Raw genomic sequence first — 5,000 nt, forward strand, 5'->3', positions numbered from 1 at the left:
CAGACCGGGAGGTCCACTCGGAAAACAGAATATCCCACCCTTCCGACAACCACCATTGCTCAGCTAAGCCACCAACACCCACACATGTCCTACACAGGGGTGCACCCAACATCACAATACTGCCTCCTGTCACACCACACAAACAATGGCACGAATGAAAGACACAGGTCTGCCACAAGCATGGAATCAGAGCGCCGCCTGTTATGAGCCAAAGGTGCACCCTGACGTGGCAAATCAGATGATGCCGCAGTCATTTACTTACGATAATCACAATCAACAAACCAGCCCCCCCCCCCCCCCCCGAAAACACCTTTCCTTACAACAATGTGTGCCTTAACCTAACCCGTATTGTGCCTTAACCTAACCCGTATTGTGCCTTAACCTAACCCGTATTGTGCCTTAACCTAACCCATATTGCGCCTTAACCTAACCCATATTGCGCCTTAACCTAACCCATATTGCGCCTTAACCTAACCCATATTGCGCCTTAACCTAACCCATATTGTGCCTTAACCTAACCTATATTGTACCTTAACCTAACCCATATTGTACCTTAACCTAACCCATATTGTACCTTAACCTAACCTATATTGTACCTTAACCTAACCTATATTGTACCTTAACCTAACCTATATTGGGCCTTAACCTAACCTATATTGGGCCTTAACCTAACCTATATTGGGCCTTAACCTAACCTATATTGGGCCTTAACCTAACCTATATTGGGCCTTAACGTAACCCACGTTGCGCCTTAACCTAACCTATATTGTACCTTAACCTAACCCATATTGTACCTTAACCTAACCTATATTGGGCCTTAACCTAACCTATATTGGGCCTTAACCTAACCTATATTGGGCCTTAACCTAACCTATATTGGGCCTTAACGTAACCCACGTTGCGCCTTAACGTAACCCACGTTGCGCCTTAACGTAACCCACGTTGCGCCTTAACGTAACCCACGTTGCGCCTTAACGTAACCCACGTTGCGCCTTAACGTAACCCACGTTGCGCCTTAACCTAACCCATATTGCGCCTTAACCTAACCCATATTGCGCCTTAACCTAACCCATATTGCGCCTTAACCTAACCCATATTGTACCTTAACCTAACCTATATTGTACCTTAACCTAACCTATATTGTACCTTAACCTAACCTATATTGGGCCTTAACCTAACCTATATTGGGCCTTAACCTAACCTATATTGGGCCTTAACCTAACCTATATTGGGCCTTAACCTAACCTATATTGGGCCTTAACGTAACCCACGTTGCGCCTTAACGTAACCCACGTTGCGCCTTAACGTAACCCACGTTGCGCCTTAACGTAACCCACGTTGCGCCTTAACGTAACCCACGTTGCGCCTTAACCTAACCCATATTGCGCCTTAACCTAACCCATATTGCGCCTTAACCTAACCCATATTGCGCCTTAACCTAACCCATATTGTGCCTTAACCTAACCTATATTGTACCTTAACCTAACCCATATTGTACCTTAACCTAACCTATATTGTACCTTAACCTAACCTATATTGTACCTTAACCTAACCTATATTGTACCTTAACCTAACCCATATTGCGCCTTAACCTAACCCATATTGCGCCTTAACCTAACCCATATTGCGCCTTAACCTAACCCATATTGCGCCTTAACCTAACCCATATTGCGCCTTAACCTAACCCATATTGCGCCTTAACCTAACCCATATTGCGCCTTAACCTAACCCATATTGCGCCTTAACCTAACCCATATTGCGCCTTAACCTAACCCATATTGTACCTTAACCTAACCCATATTGTACCTTAACCTAACCTATATTGTACCTTAACCTAACCTATATTGTACCTTAACCTAACCTATATTGTACCTTAACCTAACCTATATTGGGCCTTAACCTAACCTATATTGGGCCTTAACCTAACCTATATTGGGCCTTAACCTAACCTATATTGGGCCTTAACCTAACCTATATTGGGCCTTAACGTAACCCACGTTGCGCCTTAACGTAACCCACGTTGCGCCTTAACGTAACCCACGTTGCGCCTTAACGTAACCCACGTTGCGCCTTAACGTAACCCACGTTGCGCCTTAACGTAACCCACGTTGCGCCTTAACGTAACCCACGTTGCGCCTTAACGTAACCCACGTTGCGCCTTAACCCAACACACGTTGCGCCTTAACCCAACACACGTTGGGCCTTAACCCAACACACGTTGGGCCTTAACCCAACACACGTTGGGCCTTAACCCAACACACGTTGGGCCTTAACCCAACACACGTTGGGCCTTAACCCAACACACGTTGGGCCTTAACCCAACACACGTTGGGCCTTAACCCAACACACGTTGGGCCTTAACCCAACACACGTTGGGCCTTAACCCAACACACGTTGGGCCTTAACCCAACACACGTTGGGCCTTAACCCAACACACGTTGGGCCTTAACCCAACACACGTTGGGCCTTAACCCAACACACGTTGGGCCTTAACCCAACACACGTTGGGCCTTAACCCAACACACGTTGGGCCTTAACCCAACACACGTTGGGCCTTAACCCAACACACGTTGGGCCTTAACCCAACACACGTTGGGCCTTAACCTGCTCTGTAATTGTCATACGACGCGTTAAATTAGTGTGGTGTTGCCTAACTGCAACCCCCGCAATATAGTTTGCTACTCGCACTGCCTGGTCCCCAGAGTATCGCTTCATGTTAAACACCTTGCAGCTATACACTGTAATGCGGATGGCAGCAGGACGTACATGCTCAATGCCCTTCGCAGTTGTTCATTGGCATTTGCATGGCGAAGCACAGCCTACGTTGTGGTACGGCGTGTGTCAACTGTCCGCTGATGTTGTACGTCCAAATCACACACTGTACTGCACATTGGTCCTCATGTACTGAATGATACATCGTGGTACATGTGTGACCGTACCACGACTGCGCCAACAACGGCGAACCATACGGTCCAAATATTGTGCACTCAGCTACGTGTCGTCTCCCTATAAGAGCTGGATTGCAGTATGGTATGCCGTGGATGGCGATCAGCATGAGCCGTCTGTTGATGTAGTGGCGCGTGTTGTCAGACGTAGTCGTCTCTTCTCACACACCGTGATAGCATGGTGCACTGCGTTCCACATCTGCGACATGCGACAGAGGCCGGTTGACAGTCGTTCGCGCAATGGACATCGCATACGTACGGGGGCCACCTTCCACGTGTTCGCGAAGCGTGCACATGTTGTTGCGTGTATGTGGGCAGACATAGTGTGTCGTGACACCTGACACAGGCATGCAACAATCGTTGAATTTGCAAATGGCGATGGACGTCTACGTTTGCTGGTGACGTTACGCAAATGAACAACTGGTAAACGGTTGTGGTGCGGTTGTTCTCGCTAGAGGTGAATCAGTGATGGCGACGATCGGTTGAGCTACCAACCGGTTGTTTCAGCGATACCCACCATGCCCACGAACGTGAATGGCATGTGGGTGTGAAGCGATACGCGGCGGTGGCTGGGTGGGACCGTCCCCGGCCGGTGAGGGGGGGCCTCCCGGCGTGCTGGCCGCGCGGTGCGTGGGCGCACGCGCTACAGCCGGCTGGTGGGGGCGGCCAGTGGCAGGCGCGCCGGCCGACGGAGGCGGCAGGCGGCGCAGCTGCGCGCCGGCGCACCCTGCACGCGGCGCCGTGCGGCCAAAGTAGGTCCTCGCGGGCCCGGTGCGAAGCGCGGTGGACATCTGCAGTGTGCTGGTCCGATTGAGGACTGTGTGCGCTGAGGATGCGCCGCCGCCCGGCGCTCGGCGCCGCGACGCCGTCTGCTGCTCGGTCGCCTCTGCGGTTCTCGCAGGTGGTTTGTATCGCAGCTGTGCGGACGTGTTGGCGCGTGCGCTGTGCTGGGAGAGTTCGCTTCGGCACCCAAGTGGGGCTTTTGTCCTTCTGTGGCGCTGGCGTTGGAGCTGCCGGCCACCGTAGGTGGCGCGTGTTGTCTCCCGCCGGCAATGCCACGACAGCACGCTCCCGGGCCTCTGTCGGCAGCGGCAAGCTCAGTTGGGAGCACGGGTGGTCGCACCTAAAGCGTCTACTCGCCAAACTCCGGGCGATTGCGCCTCTCTCGAACCCGACCAAGTACTTAGGACGGCGCTGCGCGCCGCCGGGACCTGAGAGGGTTTCGAGGTGTATTGTGCAGGGGAGCTCAGCCTCCTCCTGTTTGCAGAATAATTGAGCGGACGCTTGCGTGTTCGCGCGGGCCCCCGGGACACACTCCCGGGCGGCCGGCTGCTCAGCTCTAGTTGACGCAGCTCCCTGGTTGATCCTGCCAGTAGTCATATGCTTGTCTCAAAGATTAAGCCATGCATGTCTCAGTACAAGCCGCATTAAGGTGAAACCGCGAATGGCTCATTAAATCAGTTATGGTTCCTTAGATCGTACCCACGTTACTTGGATAACTGTGGTAATTCTAGAGCTAATACATGCAAACAGAGTCCCGACCAGAGATGGAAGGGACGCTTTTATTAGATCAAAACCAATCGGTCGGCTCGTCCGGTCCGTTTGCCTTGGTGACTCTGAATAACTTTGGGCTGATCGCACGGTCCTCGTACCGGCGACGCATCTTTCAAATGTCTGCCTTGTCAACTGTCGATGGTAGGTTCTGCGCCTACCATGGTTGTAACGGGTAACGGGGAATCAGGGTTCGATTCCGGAGAGGGAGCCTGAGAAACGGCTACCACATCCAAGGAAGGCAGCAGGCGCGCAAATTACCCACTCCCGGCACGGGGAGGTAGTGACGAAAAATAACGATACGGGACTCATCCGAGGCCCCGTAATCGGAATGAGTACACTTTAAATCCTTTAACGAGTATCTATTGGAGGGCAAGTCTGGTGCCAGCAGCCGCGGTAATTCCAGCTCCAATAGCGTATATTAAAGTTGTTGCGGTTAAAAAGCTCGTAGTTGGATTTGTGTCCCACGCTGTTGGTTCACCGCCCGTCGGTGTTTAACTGGCA

General features: G+C 51.8%; 1 non-coding gene across 1 annotated transcript in view; it reads left to right on the forward strand.

The window, feature by feature from the left end:
* Positions 1-4,298: 4,298 nt before the first annotated feature.
* LOC124585241 overlaps positions 4,299-5,000 on the forward strand; it is a 1,910-nt gene continuing 1,208 nt past the window's right edge. Inside the window, exon 1 of the ribosomal RNA XR_006974818.1 lies at positions 4,299-5,000. This exon is cut by the window's right edge and continues 1,208 nt beyond it. This is a non-coding gene — a ribosomal RNA (small subunit ribosomal RNA).

This window comes from Schistocerca americana, unplaced genomic scaffold (genome assembly GCF_021461395.2).
Source record: "Schistocerca americana isolate TAMUIC-IGC-003095 unplaced genomic scaffold, iqSchAmer2.1 HiC_scaffold_489, whole genome shotgun sequence".
NCBI classification, from domain to species: Eukaryota; Metazoa; Arthropoda; class Insecta; order Orthoptera; family Acrididae; genus Schistocerca; species Schistocerca americana.